Source organism: Lynx canadensis, chromosome D1, assembly GCF_007474595.2.
Source record: "Lynx canadensis isolate LIC74 chromosome D1, mLynCan4.pri.v2, whole genome shotgun sequence".
Taxonomy (NCBI): Eukaryota; Metazoa; Chordata; class Mammalia; order Carnivora; family Felidae; genus Lynx; species Lynx canadensis.
The window spans coordinates 98,581,536-98,606,685 of NC_044312.2; the positions used below are offsets into that span (position 1 = coordinate 98,581,536).

At 40.5% G+C, this 25,150-nt stretch overlaps 1 protein-coding gene across 11 annotated transcripts in view; it reads right to left on the minus strand.

The window, feature by feature from the left end:
* The window catches only part of PHF21A (PHD finger protein 21A), a 197,393-nt gene extending 175,562 nt beyond the window's left edge, over positions 1 to 21,831 (minus strand). For 10 of the 11 annotated variants that reach the window (XM_030332117.1, XM_030332112.1, XM_030332111.1 and 7 more), the window contains exon 1: positions 21,520 to 21,773. The gene's annotated coding sequence lies outside the window, so the exon portion shown is untranslated. Of the gene's footprint in view, positions 1 to 21,519 lie in introns of all 11 variants that reach the window. The other variant, XM_030332113.2, reaches the window with a different exon arrangement.
* Between the last annotated feature and the right edge of the window lie 3,319 nt (positions 21,832 to 25,150).

Below are 25,150 nucleotides of genomic sequence, written 5' to 3' on the forward strand. Positions count from 1 at the left end.
GAAATTTTATAAAATAGCACCAACCAATATGCACAGAAGAAACTAGTGAATTGCTGGAGACAAAATACCTCTTGCAAAAATTCAACAGGATGAAGACAGCCAAATTTTTAAAAATTAGAGCACAGTAAACCCAACTATAGCCAGAAACACACACACACAAACAAAACAAAAACTCCTCCCCTGATGGAGCCCTAAGTACACTACAACCCTGGCTTTTAAAACACAGAAGAAAACTCCTGCTGCACTGTTAGCCAGGAATAATCACAGAGTACTTCCAGACAAACGGATAACAATCACAAGCTGCCAAGGACGACCAAAAGTAACTAAATAAAAATTATTGCACCTTATTGTGTTCCATACTGCCTCACTTCTCAATATAGCACTGCTGTACTCACCAGGCTGGAAAATGAGCAGGTGCCTTTCAGGCTATAGAAAAATTAGTGACACGCACACACACGCACACACACACACACACACACACACACACCCCAATCACAAACACAAACACAAAGAGAATGATATTCTTTCACTTGAAGGGGTTTAAGAGATGCAAGGCTTTGCTGTAGGCCTAGAAAACTAAGAGTAGGCCTTACCGAAGAAATGAGGAAAAAGGAAAGGTTTACTCCAAATCCACATTCAAAGACTAAAAGAATTAACATTCATTTCAATTAAAATGCTTTGGCAACAATCCTTTTTTTAAAAAAAAAAAAAAAAAAAAAGAGAGAAATTAGGATTTGCCCCATTTTTAACCCCAAAAGAAAATGAGAATCTTTTCTCTCTACACAGGTTTAGCTCCACAACACAAATAAAAGAGAACCCTGACTTAAGGCCTGAAAACTAAAAATGGTTCCAAACACTCATAGTAAAAAAAAAAAAAAAAAGAAGAAAAAAAACCTATGTAGTCCAACATATTGATTCTTTATCATCATTGCTATCATTAATGAACATTTAGCTTTTTATCTGCATTTTGAAATGGGAATGAGAAACTGAAAAAGCTACAATATGCTGGAGATTTTAACTTTTGAAACAAAAACCACAAAGAAACACGAGTCTGAAGCATAAAGCCTCAATCATGCTGATAAGTAAGTGGTCCTAAAAGTTGAAAGTGAAAGCAATATACATCAAAAGAAAAAAAAAAGAAGTTTGCTTGATATTAATGCTAGCCTTTAAAACCAAAAATATGTTCTGTTACAGAAGACTGAAATCAGGGCTTCCATTAACCTTGTTAAAAAAAAAAAAATCCCATGAGCATGGATTTTTTTCCTAAGTCTCTTCATCAGAGCAGCATGGGGTCCCATTAGGCACCCTATTTTACTTTCACCTTATAAATAACGTTAGCTATTCGCTATTTCCATGGAAACCAAGTACAGAGAAACCCACTTAAATGAATACCGGTTAAAGGAATAAGTTTTATTTTAGAAAGATTTTGCTGCTCTAGATGAACTCTACTGGGGAATACTATAGAGTCGTCTTTAGGTGTAATTTTTAAAAATATATCTTTGGTATAAAGGAAGCTTATTACAGGTCCTATTAAATAAGTACACTCCTTGCACTAAACTAAATATGCCAAACAGCATCGTAACATTGAAGATACCTTTTCAATGCACTGCATGCGGGTTTAGATGCACAACACCCAATGACTATGCTTCCTCATGCATTAGGGTAGAATAATTACTCCTATGGGTCTAATTTAAACTAATAAAAGCAAGGAAATTCAGAAATAAGGCTACCATCACCTTGCAGTGACTAGAAATGAGCAGGCCCCACAACTGCAGGCACATGCACAACTTACTACTCCAAAGAGAAGTGAACGAGGGAGCAAATAACTTAAGTTCCTAATCACTGTTATCAGGTCCAGGGATAGCAGATAATCAAACTTCCCTCTTCAACAAACTATTTTAACAAGTAATAACATGTATTCCTTAGTCAATTGATACATACACGCAGATGAAATAGAACCAGGTGACACAGAAATAGAACGTTCAAAGGATAAAATGCTGAGAACAAGATTTTGTAATTTCCAACTTTAAGTTGCCCTACATATTCTAGAAAAGACCATTACCGGTAGCTCATACAAAAGTTGCCAACAGGCAAGTGTACATAAAATAAAATGAAACTAACAAGGATAGTAAATTCAAAACTAATAATCCAGAGTTTCTAAAGACAGAAGGGGTAAGAAAACTAAAATCTTTCTAGCAGTAGTGGCTGATGTCTTTAATAAGTTCAAAGACAAATTATGAAAGCAGTATTATCCTAAAGTGTGGTTACCAGTATTAAATTTACAATGTATGAAAAGAGTTAACATTCTCACACATTTTTTTCCAGTATACCAACAGATCTACTTGTACTGCATGTTTTAAAAACATAAAATTACTTTCCTTGTTATGTTTCACACACTGTAAACATTGGCAAAATGATAACTGTTGAAGTTGGGTTAAGAGGTATGTGGGGTTTGCTAATATTATTCACTATGCTTTTGCATATGTTTTTAAATTTCCATGAAAAGAGGTTTTTAAAAATCCTACAAAGTGAAAACTCTTTTCTCAAATATGTTTTTCAGTATGTATAACTATGTAACGGATGAAATGCCTTGGATAGATCTTAGAAGCTACTGAATTTAAATCCAATATAGCCATTAACATTTAGCCACAGCTAATTTCCAAGTTTTACTTTTCTTACCAAAACAATTCAGTTAACAGTTCAAAACCACTAGGAGAAATCTGGAAAAGGTCTATTTGCAACTACCAACTAATGAAATGCCAACAATGCCTAAAAACAAGGCATCACAGCCACATTTTGTACTTTACAGACTAAAGAAAGAAATTCTAGGGGCAGCTGGGTGGCTCAGTCGGTTAAGCGTCCGACTTCGGCTCAGGTCATCATCTCGTGGTCCGTGGGTTCGAGCCCCTGTCGAGCTCTGTGCTGACTGCTCTCAGAGCCTGGAGCCTGCTTCAGATTCTGTTTCTCCCTCTTGACACCCACCCCTGCTTACGCTCTGTCTCTGTCTCTCTCTCAAAAATAAATATTTTTTAAAAATTTAATAAAAACATTTAAAAACTAATCATTACGATAGCATTTCGTTTTGTTTTTTAATTTTTTTTTTCAACGTTTATTTATTTTTGGGACAGAGAGAGACAGAGCATGAACGGGGGAGGGGCAGAGAGAGACGGAGACACAGAATCGGAAACAGCTCCAGGCTCTGAGCCATCAGCCCAGAGCCCGACGCGGAGCTCGAACTCACGGACCGCAAGATCGTGACCCGGCTGAAGTCGGACGCTTAACCGACTGTGCCACCCAGGCGCCCCATCGTTTTGTTTTTAAGAGAGACAGAATAAGATGGTGGTGGCTTTGGAGGGACTGATCAACAGCAGACGGGATAGCGTACACAGAGAAGAGATGGCAAAGAGACAGTAAAGAAAAGGGGAGAGGAAAGGCAACACAGGGAGTATGCGTAATAGAGGTGCACCTCTCTATAACACAGTTAACGCACCCCTGAACCAGACAGGTTTCCACGTAAGTCTAACAGTTCAGCCTGGGCAGCAGTGGCCCACCTTGTACAAATCAGGTAGAGACAGACTGATTTTCAAAACTGTGCAATTCTTTAAATCAACCCCAAAGACCTCATAGGGTCTACTTCTAACTCCTGCATTCATTAAGATGAAATACACTTCTAAACTTTCTAAAATTCCATTCACCCAAGAGAAGCCAACTTTTCTAAGCCCTACATAAAGAAAATGTAATACTGTGCATATACTATGCTAATTCTAGAACTACAAGGCTTCACTTACTGACCACTCTAGCAACTGTAAAGTAACATTACATTTTTTTTTTAATTGAAAGAAAACCATACGGTAAGTACCGCACTTTATCAAAACAAACTTGTTGGAATTTCTGCTCAGAAAGCAGAAACGTTGTTTTAGGAACACAGACAAAATAAAATCTAGTAAATGCTTCTACCCACCTACTAGGCCTTTATGAACTGGTACAGTTGAGTAAATAAGAACAAAAAGTTAATGGAAGCTATTATTCTACTTTAACTCAAATGCTCATCGGTGGTAACACATGCCATATTCAGTGTGTTGTGATAAGCTGTTAAAAATACATTTGTTGGGGCGCCTGGGTGGCGCAGTCGGTTAAGCGTCCGACTTCAGCCAGGTCACGATCTCGTGGTCCGTGAGTTCGAGCCCCGCATCAGGCTCTGGGCTGATGGCTCGGAGCCTGGAGCCTGTTTCCGATTCTGTGTCTCCCTCTCTCTCTGCCCCTCCCCCGTTCATGCTCTGTCTCTCTCTGTCCCAAAAATAAATAAACGTTGGAAAAAAAAAATTAAAAAAAAAAAAAAAATACATTTGTTGAGGGGCGCCTGGGTGGCGCAGTCGGTTGGGCGTCCGACTTCAGCCAGGTCACGATCTCGCGGTCCGAGAGTTCGAGCCCCGCGTCAGGCTCTGGGCTGATGGCTCAGAGCCTGGAGCCTGTTTCCGATTCTGTGTCTCCCTCTCTCTCTGCCCCTCCCCCGTTCATGCTCTGTCTCTCTCTGTCCCCCCCAAAATAAATAAACGTTGAAAAAAAAAATATTTAAAAAAAAAAAAATACATTTGTTGAATCCTAGGGAAAAAACCCTACAGATCAAAGATCAGAAAGTTTCAGATCCAAATTCGTAGTGAATGAATAAAATTAATTCTATTTCACACTAATGATCATTCCCCCTCCCTCAATTACCGATTTCACTTACTAGATACACACACACACACACACACACACACACACACACACATACACACTAATGGACATATTAAAAACTCAAATACTTTACCAAAAAACATCTGAATTCTAAGATCACTGTAAGGAAGAAACTTAAAGAGTTGCTTTTCTTATGATCAGCTTATTCTTAGGCCCAGTTTCTAGGCTCAATATAGGTAACATATGACAATTAAATATAGAAAGAAAATAACAATTACCATAAGAAAAGACCAGGCACCAGATGAGAGGAAATTTCACAAAGGCAAAATGCCCAAAATCAGAAGGCAAATAAATGATGTCCATCGTTACTAGAAAGCGTGTGTGTGCCTCTACAATTGTTTCCCTTAGATATCCCACCCAAGCCTGTGTTCTCAAGGGTTAAACACATAATTTATCCTGAGCAGCCGACCCAGTGGACTTACCAGCTGATTAGGACTTTAGACTTTTGAGTTAGAATGCCTAGTCTACTGCTGACTCCATGCTAAGTGACATATTGTAAACCACATTACTATGTTGATGCAAAAAAAAAGGCTTATATCACTAAGTCTTTTAGTAAGCATAAAGTGCCCTGAGATATTTTTTTAAAGTCTGTTAAAACTGACATATTCCCACATATTTTCTATTTCTCCCGGAACTTTCACAGACAAGAACTCATTAGATACACTTTTCCCATCCATACCTCTTCTCACCATGACATTTCAGGAAAAAAACCCTCCTTTCCAGCTAAGCCCTCCATATTTACTCTTTCCCCATAATCTTCTAGGGGGACTATAACCATAACACTGCTAACAGCAGCTATTGCTTATCAAGTGTCTTAAGATTTCCTCATTTTATCTTCACATCAATCCTAGAAGGTTGGTACTATCATTCCCACATTGCAGATGAAGAAACTGAAGTCCAAATGAACAGCACAGTGCTCGTATAAGAGACATCTTTGTTGAAGGGAACATAAATAATCAGTCTAAGGTCACACACTCAACTTTAAGTGGTTGTACAGAGATTCCAACCCAGGGGTCAGACCACAAAGCTCAGGCTCTTTTCCCACTATGCAACATTTGTCTGAGGCCTTGAGAAGCGAAGAAAGGAGTTGGGAATTAAGGTTAAGTTCTAATACCTAACAACAGTTACCATTTATTTAGTACTACTATGTGTCAAGAACTTATTGTAGTTTGTACATTAACTTACCAATTCCTCGTAACGGCCTCTCGAGCTATGGGTACTATTAATTATTCATGTTTTACTTACGAAGAAAGAGAGGCAGAGGCACAGAGGGTGAAGTGATTTGACCATTATCACAGAGCTACCGTAAAGTGGCAAAGCCAGGATTTGAACCCATGCAAACTGTGTCGACCTGATACTTAACCAGTGATCTTCATTTACTTCCATGCTAAAAACTTCCCTTCACCGGAATTGCATGAAAACAAAACTTCTAACCTTTCCAACAAAATTACTAAATTGTAAGCCTTCGTGCTTTGACTAATTAAGAGAAAAGTAGTAGTACTCTTCTAAGCATGCACACCAGACTTCTTTATAGGCACAAGGGATACGCCCCTAGTGATTAGATCATTGCACTGCTCAGGAAGTGGCACACTGTAAATCTGGTTAAGAGCCCCTAGCCCATCTCTCTCCACACTCAGACCCACGCTAACCATGCACTGCAAGGAACAGGCAATTCAGAGATGTCCCAGTGCAATCTCCTATAAAATGAATGTCACTCTGGAAGTATCCAAGTGTGTATAGTAGTACCCTTCCAATACCCTTTCTTCTTCTTCCCAAACACCATAAAAAACACCACAAAAGGAATGAATGAATCTAAGCTACTTAAAAATCATAACAAATGTCCAATGATAACTACAAATTTAAATGAGAAAAAAAATGCAAAATTCTCATAGTTTTGTAACTTGTCCAAATTCTACATTCAAAAAAGGATGGGCCTCAAAAAAAAAAAAAAAAAAAAGCCTAGCCCTCTTTGAAAGTCTCAATTCTTAAGACTATCTTATTATCATAAATGTGCCTTGAAAGGTGAGCGAAAAATCCATTTTTACCTCAGATTCTGAATATTTTCATACACATATTTAAAACAAAAATCATTGCTGTTGCATTACAAGTTACTGGGCTTTTCACCCTAATATCTACTACTATGACAATGTGTTTAATTACATAAATAAAAATGAGCATGGATTTAATATTGGTATACTAACAAGTTATGGGTAAAAACAAATAAATACAGAAGAACAGGACTGGACCTAGAGGTACTGAGAACTTGACACAATGAGAAAAGGAACTATGCAGCTCCCTCCATTGACATCGTAAAGTTGCCACATTTTCTGGGCTCTCTTTTGAATTAATGTGGCATCTGTTCCAAGTACAGCATGCTAACATTTTACTAAAAGATATTTTCATTCTACATTTGTATGTGGTTTGCTTTTTATTTGAACTCCTGTTTTATTTCAGTGGTCATTATTTCTTTATACCAACTTGTCCATTTGGCATTCCTAATCTATCTCCCCTGTGCACAAAAAGGGTGGGGAACCATCAGTTTAAAACCCTCTAACAGCAATAATTACAATATGCTTTGCATATAGATTAAATAAAGAAAATAAGCAGCACAAAGATTTTTGTAGGCTTTTTAGTATCAGGTCCTGATAAGTTAACAGCATCTGTTCCTTTCAGAAAAAGATTTCTGCTCTGAAGTACTGGCAGGGGGGTGGGGGAAAGGAGAGGAGAGAAATAAACAAATACTAAATAGAATAATCCAAGTGACAAAGTTTGGTCTTCATGAAATGATGATTTCAATAATTTGCACGTATCCAACTCTATCGAACGAGAACTGCTTTTTATGACATCCTCAAAAATGCTGCAGCAACAAGCCAAATACAACCACTTGTACTTAACATGCATGCTGCATACTCTACAATGTTACGTCATATCAGGCACAGAGAAGACGCTTACCAAGCTATCCTGCGTTCTATAAACTGCCTAACAACAACAGAAAAAGGCACTGCCATCTCTATAGTGGGAGTAAGAGCTGTCAGGGTAGGCAGCCTCTTCCCTTTGGTCAACTAGAAGAAAACAAATAAGGCTTATATTTCTGTCTTTTAAGCTCACCTCTCCCAAGGCCTTTACTCTCAATCTTTCGGCCTTTCTCAGAAAGAAAGGCTGTTTCTTTAAAATTAAAAAGCTGCAAAAGATCACTCCAACTTAAAAGCCCCACACCTTGTGCCAACTGTCCTCCAGGTGTCCCCATGGCTGCCTCTTCTGCGGAAGAATGGCCTTTCTGGAGCACTAGTCACCAAGTGGGTGCACCCACACCCTGCACATGGAAGGGGGCCATGGAAGGAATTATTACAACTTATATTTATATATTTTTTTTTAACTTTTTTCTTTGAGACAGAGAGAAAACATACTCCAGCATGGGGAGAGGGGCAGAGGGAGGGAGGGAGGGAGAGGGTAGAGGGTGACAGAGAGAGAGAGAGACAGACAGAGAGACAGAGAGATCCCTAAACAGGCTCCCTGCTCAGATCATAGCAGAGCCCGACACTGGGCTCAATCCCACCACCCTGGGATCGTGACCTGAGCCGAACGCTCAACTGACAGAGCCACCCAGGCGCCCCAGTATCAGCCTTTTTTAAATTGCAGCTTTCCCATATGTTTTATAACATACATAAAACAGTAATTCAGAAAATTACATACAAATATACATTTACTGGTAGTCATAATTTTTAAAGTTCGGAGACAAGCGGCTACAAAGGCCAAAAGTAAGAGAGGAAAATTAGGCTCTGCCATTAACTTACTCACATTCTTGTCTCTGCCTCAGTTTGACCATCCATGACATGAACTGAGCCTTCTGTACAGTTATAAGACTATTTTGAGAAATAATAAAATACTTTCGAGGGCATGGTCCGAGCCACACAAAGTGAAAAGCACATATGAATGCTACCGATGAGAAAACTCTTGAACTAGCTTGCTAAAACTGACTGTACTGTAGTTTAAATAAACTGCCCAGGACACCTTGGTGGCTCAGTCGGTTTATCATCCAGCTCTTGGTATGGGCTCAGGTCATGATCTCACAGTTTTGTGGGTTCGAGGGCCACATCAGGCTCTGAGCTGACAGTGAGGAGCCTGCTTAAGATTCTCTCTCTCCCTCTCTCTGCCCCCCCCCCCCGCCACCTGCACCATCTCGGTCTCTCTCAAATAAAATAAAACTTAAAAACAAATTAAAAATAAGTAAAGTAAACTGCTATGTCCTAGCAGATCCAATTCTTGGAATTTTAAAGCCAAGCTTCAGCACTACTAAATATGAGTCTAAAGAAGCATTAAGGCACCTCAGACACAAGGAGTGCATTCTAGAACTAGGAAGGCCTTTTTTTTTAATAAGGAAAAGTTTATTACCCATGAAAGAAATTTTTTTTAATTTAAAAATTACAAAGGTGAATTATGACTAATAACCTTAGCACCAAGATAAAACTCTCAAAGCCTTAACGTAGATTATAAGGCCTTGCCTATGTCTTATTTTACACAATGCCAGAAAAACAAATGGCACTCGGATAATTTATCTTTTTCTTCTTTTTTTGCTGTAAAAAATGGGGGGTTTTTTAGGGGCGCCTGGGTGGCTTGATCAGTTAAGCGTCCGACTTCAGCTCAGGTCATGATCTCACGGTCCATGAGTTCGAGCCCTGCGTCGGGCTCTGTGCTGACCCGCTCAGAGCCTGGAGCCTGTTTCAGATTGTGTGTCTCCCTCTCTCTCTGCCCTCCCCTGTTCATGCTCTGTCTCTCTCTGTCTCAAAAATAAATAAACGTTAAAAAAATTTTTTTTAAATGGGGGGTTTTCAGGGTAACATATGGTAGTGGTTAAGTGAGTAGGGATGGGAATGGGAGTAAGGTCAGCCAACACTCTTCACATAAAGATGAGAGTACCATAACTAATTCCCATGCAGGATACCTATCTACGTGCCGATTAAGCGGTACTGGTTTGAGGTTCCATTAATTAAAATATTAAAATTATTTCCTCAGCTTTAAAACACTATTCTGATTTGTAAATGTTGAATGAATGTCTCCTAACAACCAAGAAGAGAGCCCACCAGTTTAAAAAAAAAGTTATGTGAAACCATAATTGATCTCTTTATAAATAGTAGCTACCAGAATAAACTAGCAGAACTTAATTCTGAAATGATGTCTCCTAAATTACTTGCACAGGACAGAAAATGGTGTTGTCATTTTAAATTGGTTAACGTTTTTCAAAGTTTTAAAAATAACAATGACCATCTCTAAGGCATTAGGCACAAGTAAAAAGAACTTAAAATGCTTTTTGCCCCATAGGTAACCATCAATCTAGAGTGCAGGTTTATAACCTTAATGTATAAACCTTACCTCTCTCCTTTCTACCTCACTCCCACTTCCTAATGAGCAGTATTTCCAAGAACAAGTTTTTTAAATAGCCACTTGAAAAAGAGTAAACTTCAGGACGGTATCATGATATAATTCTATTTATTTTTGAAATGGATATATATAGTACATATTTAAAACACAAGAAAATTTAGAAGTAGAATGGGATGACTTTAATTTTCTACTTTATAATAACTATATGGTTAGACTAACTCAGATGCACTGCCTTTATAATATGTCTTAAAAGAAAGGCCATTTCTCATCAAACCCTCTAAAACTCTGACAGTTACCTAAGGACTAATTAAAATAGCCAATGTAAAATATTTGCACTTACTCAGAAAATGTATGAAATAGCGTACCACGCCAAAGTGCTCAAATTCAAACCTTAAGAAATGGATCTTCGTCCCCACTCCATGCTAGGCACTGTGCTTCACAACTGGCATACAGTGATGAACAAGACAGGCACTATCTCAAAAGCCTTCATTTCCATTCCATTCCAAAGCTCACTATTCCCAAAATAATCTAACCCAACCAAAATCAACATGAAACATTCTCAAAATGATATAGCATAGCTGTGGCCATTTCAGTAAATTAAAAACTTCTTCAGTAATTCATTTTCTAGGTTTTTAACAGGAATTATTACATAGTTTAACACAATATTATGGACACTTAAGAGGAAAGGTTCTGGACTCAAACCTGGGCTTGAATTCAGGTGGTAGCATTTGCTACACCTATGTGATCCCAGGGAGGCCTTCATTTCCTCATCTATAAAATGGGGGTAGGGTAAGAACAGTAAATCCTCAGAATACTGCTATGAGAATTACAATTAAATGAGATCCTATATGTAAAAAGGCTTAGCACTATACATAATAAGTACTCGGTAAATGTTAAACCCTTATTATTATTGTTGTTATTAAGACAACAAATAACCCTACGGTACAAGAGCCGTTCACAACCTGCCAAATAGTCTTATAGTTATGCCACTTTTCCAAGAACAAATACATATATCTGTGTAAGTTTGTATATTAACGTATAAAAATACTTTTCAATATAAAAGCCCATAATTGAAAGTTTTTATTACCATAACAACACACCAGTACATTTATGATATTTATATATATTACATACACACACACACAATGTATCAGTGGCACACTGTCAAGAACTATGCTAGAACAAGTTAAGAACTTGTCTGTTGGCCATGGACAGAGGGGTACTCAGATGATTCTAACTCATATACGAAATTTTTTTTAAAAATATTAACATTGTTAACACGACATAGACAAATATCTTAAAATCCAGGCATCAACTAGTGATTAAAAACTCGATTTATACATACGACTTTAGTCTATAAAGTACATTCATGAGTATTATCTCACCCGGTCCTTTGAACAGCATAGTGAAACAGGCTTTTACCATTATCCCCATTGTACCACAGAGAAAACTAAAGCCCAGCAAGGCTGAATTTCCCAAGAGCACGCTGCTAGTGACAGGACTGGTCTCAAAAGCCAAGTCCTCTGACATCATCACAGTTGTTTCACTTCCACTGGCCTGGGACATTTCATTAAAAAAAGACAGAAAACTGTGCTCAATATTGTAGGTGTGTCAGAGGACTCTACAGGGATTACTCACGGCTGCCCAGTTTTACTCTCCTTATTTCCGACTTTGGTATTTCAAAAATTACACGTGTGTAATTATAAAATGTAGATAAGGGGAATTCATCCAAATCTGATCTTTCCTGCATTGGCCAATTAATACTAGAGATTATTTTACCCCTTATAAAACTTAGCCTTTTGTATTTCCCTTCTTTGTAACCACTGAAATTTATTTCATTTTAATGTTGGGTCTTAAAAAGTCAAGTTAATATAAGATAAATAAAACCACTCATAATGTGGAAGCATATCCGATCAGATCCCACAAATTTTTGACACATCTAAAGAATCAAAATATTAACAAATTTCAGTTCATATTTATGAGAGAAAAAAGGTTAGTATTATTATAGTGCGTTGGTTTGTTGTGTAAACGAGTACTTAAATAATTACTACTAAAGGCAGAGTCTTCTTTAAAAACACAGCAGCACTCAGCAATAATATCCCATGAACTATATTCAAGCTGGAAAAAGCTGGAAGAGATACTGGCCAGGCAGGTAAGAAAGCCACGATCTTGATTCCGTATACCCTCAAACTAAAGCACATACATCACAACTTATGCTTACATTTTACAATATTCCCAGATGTCTCTTTCCCTTCTCAAAAGCTAAAAGAGACTAGCCATGGAGATAAAAATATCCTACAAGTTCAAGAGCCTAAAAGAAGTTAGTGTCCTAAAAGAGAAAAAAAATGTAAAGACTTATGATTTTTTTGAACCTAACATTTTAAGTACAACCCACAGACCTGAAACTACATTTTCTTTCTGGGGCTGCTCACTGGCCTCCAATACATCAATCCTGTAACACCGTGAACTGTGGTGATGGATTGGTTCGTGCTTCTAAACACAACAGAATTTTTCCAAGGTTACTTACACTGTGACGTGAGGAACATTTTTGCAGCATCTTATTTTCTTTAATCAAACTACTTTGGATATTTTACCAGTGCACACATTATGAATGAAGAAATTTTCATTATTTTTTTGAACTTTCCAAAGTCAACCAAGGGCTGCGGTACAGTGACAAAGAGCTGAATCCTGGTCAAAATTCTGCTACTGGCTGGTTGTCTGACTTGAGGCACGTATCACTTAGGGAGAAACTGAGGTGCAAAGACATTTTACGTACAGCAAAAACTTCTAAGGAATTGCCACATCATCACCATAGGACAAAAATCTCAAGGTCTTATCAGAAACAGGCTAGGCTTCTAATCAGATAATAATGTAAAAAGAGAGGGGAAAATGGGAAGCACGCTGTTTATTTAGTAACAAGAACCACTACTACCACTGCTGCTACTGCTACTTCTGAACATTTACTGAGGCTTTATTATGTGCCAGGCACTGTGCCAAGCACTTCCACAGACTTTAACATTTACTCCCTGCAACAACATACTGATATTCGTTAATAAAAGAATCAGAACTTTAAAGAACAAAAAGAATAGAAATTTAAACTCACGACTGAAAATGTAAACAAATTGTTAAAGAAACCTTACCTTTTTCTCTTTCAGACTACATCTTTGAGTAGTAAATTTACACTAAAACTACATTAAGTTTCAGGAATCTGTCTTCCATTTTAAAAATACTAAGATTCAAGGGGTGCCTGGGTGGCGTAGCCGGTTAAGCGTCAGACTCTTGATCTCAGCTCCGGTCATGATCTCATCTTGCAGTTTGTGGGTTTGAGCCCCACGTGGGGCTCTGCGCTGATGGTGTGGAGACTGCTTGGGATTCTGTCTTTCCTTCTCTCTGCCCCTCCCCCACTTGTATGTGCACGGAAATAAATATAAAACAATTTTAAATAAAAAAAATAATAAATACTAAGATGCAAGATGTTGACAATTATGACAGAATAATAATAATAAAAAACCTCTGAGCTTAAATACGGGCACTGAATAACTGGCCCCATTCAAAGAAAAGAGAACAGCATATATCAGGCCCTACGATTATAAGCTCCTGATGCCCATAAGAGCAATCTATATGCTGTAATTATAAAGTGATCTAGCACCACCACAGACAACAAAAAAATTTACAACTGCTAAGTTTTAAATATATAAACACACACATATACACATGTATCAGTTATTGTACATGTAAATCTTATAGTAGCTGATAAAACAACAACAAACTAATCCAAGATAAACTAAAACAGCAGAGTGTTTCTGAAGACTCACTTTAGAATAACAGCACCATGATAATTATAATATTAGCAATCAAATTTTACTTAGCAGAAAGTTCTTAGAGGCTTGGAAAGCTGTTTGTATAAAATGGAGTAGACAAGAGGGAAGGGTTCTCTGTGCTGTTTAAATCAACTACAGGTCCCAGCATGCAATGCTCTAATCCGAAGTTAAGCAAAAACCCGAAATGCATCCTGGGACTTGTAGTAAGCAAACCACTTCACTCTATCACTGTAAGTTTCAAGAAAGTCTGAACTGTCTCGAGCACAATTTGACAAGATCTTATTATCAGGGCCTGGTCAAACTCAGATCTAACTTGTTTGCTCTCTGCTCTGGCAGTTTCTTTAGTACATATTGGGAAAGTATCAATATTTAGAACAACATTTTCACATTAGAAAAACCTCATACAGGATAAGCATATAAAAGAAATGCTTAAAAAGCAAAAAAAAAGGTTTTATACAATTAAAAAAAATTTTAAACCGTGATACTCAAAGCCATTTTTTTAAGTTTGGTTGGATCAGTATCAAAGCTCTCTATCCCCCTCCCCAAAAAAGTTTTAATTGTTTTATCAGGTTTTCTCTTAACAGTTTTTCAAGTTATATTTTATACGTAATTTTTCTCACAGAAAATTCTCATACAAAAACATTTACCATACTCTAATAATGCACATTAGGAAATATATTCTTAAAGTAATACATACACATAACACCATCACACATACAAAAACAATAATACTTAAGTTTCTCTTTTGTCAAGTCCTTACTCAATTATTTTTGCCCTCCACTCCTAGCCCCTCATTTCACACACATCCACGTTTCCAGAAAGAACACTTAGGAAAAAAATATTCCAAGTACAGACTCATTTCTCTCATCCACTGACCTCTTCTAAAAACACAAAAGATTTTTTTTTACCTATCAATAACATGTCCAAACCCAAACAGGTAACTTTGAGCCATTATTTATGTATTTACAGTTTCTACACACATCCCTATTTTCTGCAAGACTGAGGAAGGAGGCTGGGAAAAAACTAAGTGCAATCTGCATCAGGAGGCCTAACACAGGTGGTGGGTTATTTTCAGGCAACAGCACCTTCACAAACATGCTGTGGAATATAGTCCAAGAAATTCCTAACAAGGAAAGATAAGCTGGCACACAAATTTAACACAATCCAGCTAAAAATCACCTGCAACACATGTTACTACATTTCACCATAAAAGTGACAGGCTACTACAGGATCTGAAGCTTCATCAATACAACATACTGTCCATAAGGCCAGAGATAGCAGTTGCCATGGTTACTATCACCCACTTTTATCAGGAAATTATTGTCATTATTCTGAAGTTTTTGGTACTTATTTAACAATCTAAAAAAAAAAAAAACAAACAGTCTAGGGTTTGACTGTTAATTGAATGAATGAATCAACTACTGTTTGATTTGTAAGTATGCTGCTTTAGAGATGCACATGGTTAACAATACTTGGATCTGCAGCAGAAAAAAATCAATTCCTTTCTGCTGCTCCTTCTCCTCAAGTACTGACAGTTTGTATTCTCAATGCAGCCAAAACAATAAAACAAAACCCATCTTTTTGGCTTCTGTGTTTAAGTTATTTTTTGTCCCCTAGGCCCACAGAGTCAAAATAAAGCCTAGATCACCAACCTGTTAGGCCCCATTCCCTTCCTATCACCCTATTACCGATTCACTTGTCTATTTAAAAAAACTGAAAACATTTCCATTGATGATTCCAAAATATAGGAAAGAACAGTTTCCTTCAACAGAGACCTGCTATTTTTTATTTCTTAAAACAGGGGGAGGCCTTGCAATGTATTGGAGGAAGAGAAATGGAGGGGTATTCAAACTGCCACACAAGTGTCTAGTGTAAGAAAGTTGCTATAGAAAACCCAAAGGTTGGGGCGCCTGGGTGGCGCAGTCGGTTAAGCGTCCGACTTCAGCCGGGTCACGATCTCGCGCTCCGCGAGTTCGAGCCCCGCGTCGGGCTCTGGGCTGATGGCTCGGAGCCTGGAGCCTGTTTCCGATTCTGTGTCTCCCTCTCTCTCTGACCCTCCCCCGTTCATGCCCTGTCTCTCTCTGTCTAAAAAATAAATAAATGTTTAAAAAAAAAAAAAAAAAAAAGAAAACCCAAAGGTTGACTGAACCTCATGTATTATCTCGAAAAGGGAAGAGTTCACCACCACCCCCAGTTTAACACTGAACTGACAGACAAGTAAATCAAAAGTTATTCTTAAACATCTATTTCAGCATTCTCACAAAAGATAACTCCAAAAATTTAATACACAAATAAGAATTATATGAAAGCCTAAAAAATAGCAAGCCACATATACACACAAGCAAGAAAACATATGCTATTTAAGAAGTAATTATCTACAGTAAATTTAAAACAGCGTTAGCATATTACCTCCTTAAAAAAACAAAAATCTCAAAGCAGCAAAAATACACACCTGCTAAAGTTAAAGTGATCAAAATATACTGCTATGCTCCTAAAGAATACTTAGGGCCTACTGAAAAGCCTATGTACAAAAAGTTCCTGAGAAGTCAACAAAAATCACGATTATTTCCCAGGACAAATTAACATGAAGATTCAAACATACTTCAAGAAATCAAGTCTGAATATAGATATGAAGGAATTCTGTCAAAGGTTAGAGACCTAAAACTTTAATCCCTTCCTTTTCTCCCTTTGAATAGCAATTAAATACAAAAGACTTCAGCAATAAAATACTAAGAATACAAAATTTAAAAGCATATTACCATAACCCTAACTTCAGTATTTCCTTAACAAAAAACAAAAAACAAAACACCAAATTTAAGCATTCACTGTCCGTAGGATAAAAAAGTTAATACTACCCTGAGAGGTTTCATTTTTATCTAAACAGTCAAATGTTTTTCTCACTTCACACAGAAACAAGTTTCCATATTTAATTTCTAATTAAAGGGGCTATTTCATAAAGAGCAGTCACTTCTAAAATTTAAGATACTAAACCTTTTGAAATGCTCATAAACACCAGGACTCCCAATTATCTCTATTTTATTTTATTTTAGTACAAATTTGTGAGCAGAGTCTATTTAAAAAGCTACAAATCAAGGCTCTGAGTTTTAAACTTTGGGGTTATTTTTGCGCAAAAAATATTTCAGTGCACTTCTCTAGATTTGAGTAGTCATTTCCTCAAGCATCCCTCTAAAAGAGGCAAAATGATATACACATGTACCTAATACTAATACATACAGATATACTTCTTTTTCACTTTGAAACAAGCTTGAAGGCTTTATTTAGCACGAATTTTTCAGAAAGTTAACAGAATCCCTCAAAACAATCAAAACCTTAACTGTGACATCTGTTACTCTGTGTGTTAATGAGAGTCTATAGAAGAATCCAGGAACTTAAATATTCACTAAAATCAACTACTATCACATCAATGAAAAAATGAAGGAAAATTTTAATGGAGGATACACATCTCACAGGATCTACAAAAAGAAAAATGATCTTTATTTTTTAATTATGAGAAACTGCCTCCACAGCAGTTTTTAAACAAAGCTTCAAAACTGTTAACAAAGAGCTTTTTGGTAACCACAGTAGCATTAAAAAAAAAAAAATTTCAGAAAGTGTTGGGGGGTACACTTTTAATGTGCTCATTTCCCAAATCATGGGGATAAAGTTAACATTTTAAAGACAGAAGTTTCTGTCCATGTATTAATTAGTTACCCATCTCAACATCTGCATGGCTTCTGATAATTTACAAAGAACTTTTACAATGTATTATCTCATTTGATCTTACTGAGAAAAAAAGTACAGTATTATGCCCAGAAAACCGACAAAATGCAAAGCAGGTTCATCAGATTTTCTACACATTTCTAACTTTCTAAAACTTTGATATAAAACTTTGCAAGCTACCACCGTCGCATATTTCCAGGGATAAATCAACTCACCTAACACTAATAGGGTTTCAAAGGAGCATGTGCTGTAGATGCTATGAAACTACTTTCATCTTTATGCAGTTATTGTTACTAATGTACATATCAGCAATGACCTATACTCACAGATATAACTTTACTTACAGTTCAAGAATCTCTTTGGAGACCAACTCAAAGACATCAACCACATACATGTATTTATGAAGGTGAGTGCCTAAGAATTTATCCATTAGGATTACTGTCCATAGATGTGAGACATAAACACAGAAATTAAAATTTTTCCATACAGTATCTCCCTTTCCAGAATTTCAAGTACCCAATATCCTACTTGTATTAATATTACAGGGATGACACAAAAACCTAAAGCCCCAAGTCAGACCAACTTCTTTTGTTTATAGCCAGTGCACGGTAATTTTTTCACATAAGTGTTCAACAGCCCACTCACCAATACAAAACTAACTGATCATCAAAATAATTCTAAGAGCACTCTGTACGTAAGCGTGGCATTAAGCTATCCACAATAACAAAGCTACTTTGCATACTATTGTAAGCAGGTAAAAAGCGATCAACCATTTCAGTATCAAATAACAAACATAGTTTCTTAATGGACTTTTTTTAAATGGACTTACTCAAAGTTCTTTCTGGAACTTTAAGGTGTTAATCCTGCTGCTTAGTTGAAGCTAATAGAGCTATAATAAGTAGCAAGACCCTCAGAATTCAGAGATTGGCTCTATCTTGCTGTAGCACCTCCTGCTGGATAGCATTTAGAGTTCTTCATGTAAGCAGAAGAAGAGTATTTCTGAGGCAGCTTCTCCCAGATGACTGAATGGGGAAAAGGATGAACCCTTCAAAGCTAAAAGAAAGAGGGCCCTGTCCATCACTTATATCTCTTAAAGAGAAAATCTGGCATTGGTACGACTCTTTTTAATCTATCACTATTCTGGTTCCATAAAGACCTGCCTGAGTCCAAAGTGCAACATGCTTAAATAAAGCTTGCAAAATTATCTCAAAACTACCTTTAAAAGCCTTCAAAAGCACTCAAGCAAGACTTTATTACGGCCAGTCAAGCAATGCCAGTCATATTCAAATACCATTATGTTAACAAAAGCAAAAGTCTGATATAAAAAAAAAAGCACCTGGAATATTTTTAACATATTAGCCAGAAGTTTGTGTTTTGAGACTTTTCTGCACTATTACTATGCTCCCTATTTAAGGATAGTTGTCTATCTACTTAAGTTTTAAGTACAGAAATTTTTTGAAACAGGAGTATAACTGCACACAAAAATTTCCTCCTTGCCATCAAGAAGTATGTCTTGATATTTTAAAATGTATTCTTCAGACATTTTTAATAGCCCCTAATAAGCTAGTGTTAAGCCCACAATGTAGAGTCCATTTACAAGTGAAGACAGGAAAGAAAGAATAGAAAGGAACTTACCAAAATCAAAATGAATAATAGTATTTCCAGTAAAAATGTAGTAACAGTTTCCTACAATGCTGTGAAACCAAGTAAATTGTGAAACTTAAGGAAAAAAAGGGAGGGAGGGGGCTACTCTTCAAAAACCAAAAGCAAAACTGACCTATTTATTTCTAGTGCCCAAATGTGAGACAACACCAGATGTAAACAAACAACATAAACACTGAAAAGTACACTTAGATGTCTTAGTCCCAGTTTCAGTCCCCTTACCAGGCCCTCAATGAAGCCAGAGACGTTCATGAGTATCCTCTCCAAAAGGAGATATTCTAGCTCCCTGCCCTAAAGAACTCCTATAAAGTGTGTCTATGAAAAGGCTTCCTTCCTAGAGTGCACAGCTGCTTCAAAAAGAGGAGAAAAAAAAAAAAAAACTTTCACAACCCAAATTAATCTGATTCTAATATTCAGCTATCAATTATTAATACAGGAATGTTCTCCCTTTAACGTCCCCAGCTTAAGCATCTACATTCCTGACACCTACTATTAACAAAAAATGTACAGCTTACATCCCAGCTATGGGGCAAATCTCTGAAATCCAAAACACAGCCACAAAGTTCACTGTCAAGGCCAGTGCTGAGGCCCACACACGCCCGGACCTTAACTCACATTTGAAATTCTAGAAAGCCACACTTGCAGACATCATTTAAAAACAACACAATGTGGACGTGCAGAGTGAGATCCTCTACTTCAAGACCTAAACAAAGAATATTTCAACATATGCCCTGAATATGATGACACCGGATTCACCAATGAAAACAAAACCTGCCTACCATTAGCAGTCCTACCCTCATCTCAACAACTCAACTACTTAGAAATCACTCTCAGCACATCTGTACCCTACAACCGGCGTGTGGCCTTCTCCGAGGGTGCAAGCCACAGACAAAGTTGAACCGAGACATTCTTCCCCTGGTGCCCAATCTCGATATCAACCCCTCCCCTACCAGGGCCACCTTGCTGCTACCCACCATAGCGAACGTGGTCAGGGGAAAAAAAGAAATCCTAACAGCACCGCTCAGCAGAATAAAGAGACCAAAGAGAGGATGACGAGAAGTGTTGGGAACTGCGTGCACGACGGGGCTGGACCAAACGGAAAGAGTCCCACTCCGCGCGCCCCTCCCCCCGGCGGGGGCGCGGGCGGGGGAGGGGCGGCCGCGGCCCCTCTCCGAGCGGCCTGCCGGCCCCGGCCCGCGCGGGGTCCCGGGGGCGCCCCGCGGCCGCAGGCGGCGGGGGCGAGTGCGGGAGGGCCGGCCCCGGGGTGAGGGGTGCAGGCAGACTCTCCGGAATAACAAGTTGCAGAAGAAGAAGAATAAGCGGAATTTCCCCAACGCTGCTCCGGCCACCCAAGACAAATGCACCAACACACACACACACACACACACACACACACACACACACACACACACAGTCGGGCCCGGCAGCGTCAGCAGCCGCAGCTTTTTTTTTTTTAACCAGATCCCTCAGTCACCAAACAAGATGGTTTTCAAAAAAAAAAAAAAAAAAAAAAAATTAATTAATTAATTAAATAATCATAATAAAAACTTCCCCCCGACAGCATCCCGGGGGGGGGGGGGGCAGGGTGATGAAGGAGCCAAGGCGACCATCCCCGGGCCGAGGGACAGCCGAGGGGGCGGACGAGGCTCCGCGCCCCCCGCCCCCGCCGGCGGCCCCCTCCCCGGCCCCCCGCCGGGACAATGTGACGCCCCCTCCCCGCCACCCCCGGCGCGCCGCCTCTGTCACCCGCTTCGGCCCAGCACTCAGCGCCCAGGCTCCCGAGGCTGCTCATAAACTTACTTCCAATTTATCCTGGGGAGGGGTGGAGGGCAGAGGGAAGGAAGGGGGAGACAAGGTTTTTCCATTGTCTTTTTTTTAGGGGGGGAGGAATAGGAAGGGCACGCAGGGGGGCGCCCCGAAGGGGAAGTTATTGCTCAAATCTCAAGTTGACTGAGGGGTCCTGACGAGAACACCCCCCTTTCCCTCCTCCCTCCCACACACCCCTCCCCTCCCCCTACCTCCCCCCCACAACAAACTCCAAGCAGGCAGCCCCAGTTCCTCCCAGAGACAAACACCAGAGACAAGACAGAGACAGGGAGAGGGGGAGAGGGGGAAGGGGGGAGGGAGGGGAAAGAGAGCTACTCAAGAAAAAAAGAGGAGAGTGAGGAGAAGAGAGAATGGAAAAGCTGGGATACTGCACCCTCCTGCTGCTGGCTGGTTGTCCCCCCTGGCAGCTGGAGGCAGGAACTCTGAGCAGGAGAAGCAGGAGGAGGAGGAGGAGGGAACTCTTCTTCATGGGGAGGGAGGGAAGAAGCTGGAGCTGCTGCTGCTGCTTCTGCTGCTGCTCTGGGCCTCTCGCACTTTTTAGATATTAGTGTGTTAAGATGGTAGGTTGTTCCCTTCTCCCTCCTCCTCCTCCTCCTCTCCTCTCCCTCTCTCTCTCTCACTCACTCTCTCTCTCCCTCTCTCTCTCTCTCTCTCTCTCTGGGCTGTTTCTTTCCTCCTCTTCCCCAGGCAAGGGGGGGGGTGGGGAGGAGGGGGTGGGGGGAGGAACTGGATCCTCCTCCTCCTCCAGGAGAGACACACACAGGCCCCGGGCCGGAATAGGGGTGGGGGGGAATCAGAGCAGCAGGAGAGAAACTGTGGGAGACAAACAAGCCCAACTCTTCATCCTCCTCCTCCTCCTCTCAGCAGCAGCAGCGAGCACCACCAGCCCATTCACCACCCGGCCCCGGGCCGCAGCACCTCCGCCGCCTCAGCCCGGGGATCCCTCCGCCCAGGCCCAGACACACTCGCCCGCGCGGGAGCCCGCCGCGCGGCCCCGCCGGCCCGCCGCCGCCGCCGCCGTGCGCGCCCCCGCCGCTCCCGAGAGCCGGGCGAGAGGGACTGGGGCTGGGAAAGCGGGGACGAGGGCGGGGGGGGGAGAGGAGACGCCGGGGTAGAGGGGCACGGCGGGGAGGGAGGGGGCCGCCGGGCGGAGTTGTACGGCGGCCGGCCCGGGCCCCCGCGTCTCCGCCGGCGGCTCCTGGGCCGCACGGGCCCCCCCGGGGGCGACGGGGCGGCGGCGGGAGGGGCGGCGGGGGCCCGCGGCGGCGCTCGGGCGGGCGGACTACTTGACGTGTCGGTGCGGCGAATTTATTTCACTTTGCCTAAGGAACGGGGTGTGCTGCGGCCCCCATTGCCTAGGGAAAAAACCCGGATGTAAAGTGAGTGAAACTAAACTAGAGTGAAGTAGGGCAGCAGCAGCCAAACTCCAGTGCAGCGGCGGCGGCGGCGGCGGTGATGGGGCTGAGCACGGAGCGGCGGCGGCCAAACTCCGGGGCCGCCGCAATGATGGGCCCGTGCAGCGCCGCAGCTCGGCTCCCATGTAGCTGCAGCCGAGGCGAGGCCGGAGCCCGCTGCGGCCCCCCCAACTCCGCGGCCCGAGCCCAACTCCCCCCTCCCGCCGGCAGGAGCTGCAAAGGGGCTCCGGAGCGGCCCCAACTCCCTCCCGTGCAACAGCAGTTTTAAGGGGGGAAAAAAGCCGCGAGGGCAAGAGCGAAGGGAAGCAATGGGGAAGCACTGCAATGGGGGAGCGTGGTCCAGGCAACAGGAGAAAGATGCAACCTCAAGTCGAATGCAACATGCAATCCCCGGCCGCCGCTCGCCCGCTCCCTCCCCTCGCCACCCCGCCCCCTTTCCAAATAACTACCCTTGAACCACTTTATTAGCCACACTTAGTCCCACACTCGCGTCGGGGAGGGGCGGGGGACGGGGTCCTTCCCTCACCTTTATTTATTGCTGCTTTCTCCCCCCTCTCCATGTTTTTTATTCCTAAGTTCTTTTGTTCTAAGGGGGATGATGGCATTTACTTTTCTGCTTTGTGTAGCAGGGCAATCACTGGGAATCGGCCACGTATAATCCGGCGGTTTGTCATATTTTATTAGTGAAAGTATTTTATGCCTATTCTACCTCCAAGGACTGTAACATGGAGAACTGCAGGGAGGGAAAAAAAAAAAAAAACATCAGAGGAATTCTTGTTTTGAGAGATTTCTTGGCGGGGAGGGAAAGGGCCCCCCTAATTTTTGGTGGGGGGGTTATTTAGATTTTCAAATCGATAGTTTTCAACTTAAAGCTTAATGTTTTTGTATGGATATACTACTAGATTCTAAAATAACACCCAACCACAATAAAGAAAAAGAAAAGTCCAGAATCCTACATTAAAGGAAAAAATCCCTACTGGACAGTGATATTATCTGGTCTGTGCAGCACGATGGACTTAACGTAGTGTTGGCCTTCGAATGTTAAATAACAATAAACCCCAACCTCAACTGAATACAAATGGGGGGTGGGGGTGGTTTTGTTTTTAAGGCTCAGCACTTTTGTAGCATCTGCCACTACGCATTTTCCAGGCATTGATTAGCCATGCAACTCCCATAGGCATGAAGTCCAGTTTTTGCAGATAAAGAGCAACAGTGGTGAGATGATTTGCCCAAAGTCAAAGTGAGTCATTGACAGAACCAGGAATAGCCTTAGACTCTATTTCTTACTAGTCACATCTTTCCCATTAAATAGTATTTCCTCCAAGAAATAAACAGTATTTAAAAATAAACAGACGTCCTTTACCTTGCTATGTGTTTCCACCAGAGGTGCTTTGAGATCCTTGGATATGAAGGTGTTTTCTTACTTCTGTGACCTGCAAAATTAAGTTGACTTTCTCAAGAAAAAAAATTGTTTAATTCTGATTTCTTAAAGCTTAGAAAAAGTATGGGCTTTCTTTTACATGTGTAAGCCATTTAGTACTCTGAGCTTTATATTCAAAAAAATTCACAGCAGAGAAAGTGTGTAAGAGTTTGAGAGCAAAAATGAAAATCCCTATAAATGATTCAAGAAGCCTGGATGAACTCATAATGTTGTGAAACCGAACCCATAACACAGTCAAGATGAATAACAGAAGGACAGGTTGGGTAGTAAGACCCAGCTTTGCCACCTAGAGATAACTCTAATGTATTTAAAAGATGAATTAAGGCAGGGCCTCTCAAACTGGACCAACCAGGCACTAGAACCACAACCTAATGGGGTCATTTCAAATCAGCCCAGGCTGTCAAAAATTTTTTCAGAGAAAGACTGCTTTAGTGTGCTTTCTGGAAAAATAGTTAAAAATGTTTCCGAATTTCATAAAAAAATTTTACAAACTCAAATGGTGCCTGAATGTGTAAATGCTATAGAAGAGGAGCCAGTCAACTCTTCTCTGTAAAAGCCCAAATAATAAATATCTAAGACTTTGCAGACCATGGAGCCTTGGTCACAACTTCTCAACTCTATGTAGTTGTAGCACAAAAGCAGCCATAGAAAATATGTAAACATATGAGCCTGGCTATGTTCTAATAAAGCTTTTATTTATGGGCCTTGACATTGGAATTTCATGTACTTTTCTTGTGTCACAAAATATTCTTTTAATTTTTTCGACCATTAAATAAAAATGTTAAGGCATGTTTAGTTTGCGGGCTAAACCAAGGGGGTGAGCAGGACGGCCCATGGGCTGTGGTTTACCAACCCTGGCTTTAGAAGACTAAAGTTGACAAACATTAAGATGTTTGTTTATCAATCAAACCTCAGTGTCGTGCAAAATCGAGTTTTAGATATTTATATCTAATTAAAGTATTTCAGGGGTGCCTGGGTGGCTCAGTCGGTGGTGTTCGACTTTGACTCATACCATGATCTCGCGGTCTGTGGGTTCAAGCCCCGAGTCGGGCTCCATGCTGACAGCTCAGAGCCTGGAGCCTGCTTCGGATTCTGTGTCTCCCTCTCTCTCTGCCCCTCCCCAGCTTGCTCTCTCTCTCTCTCTCTCT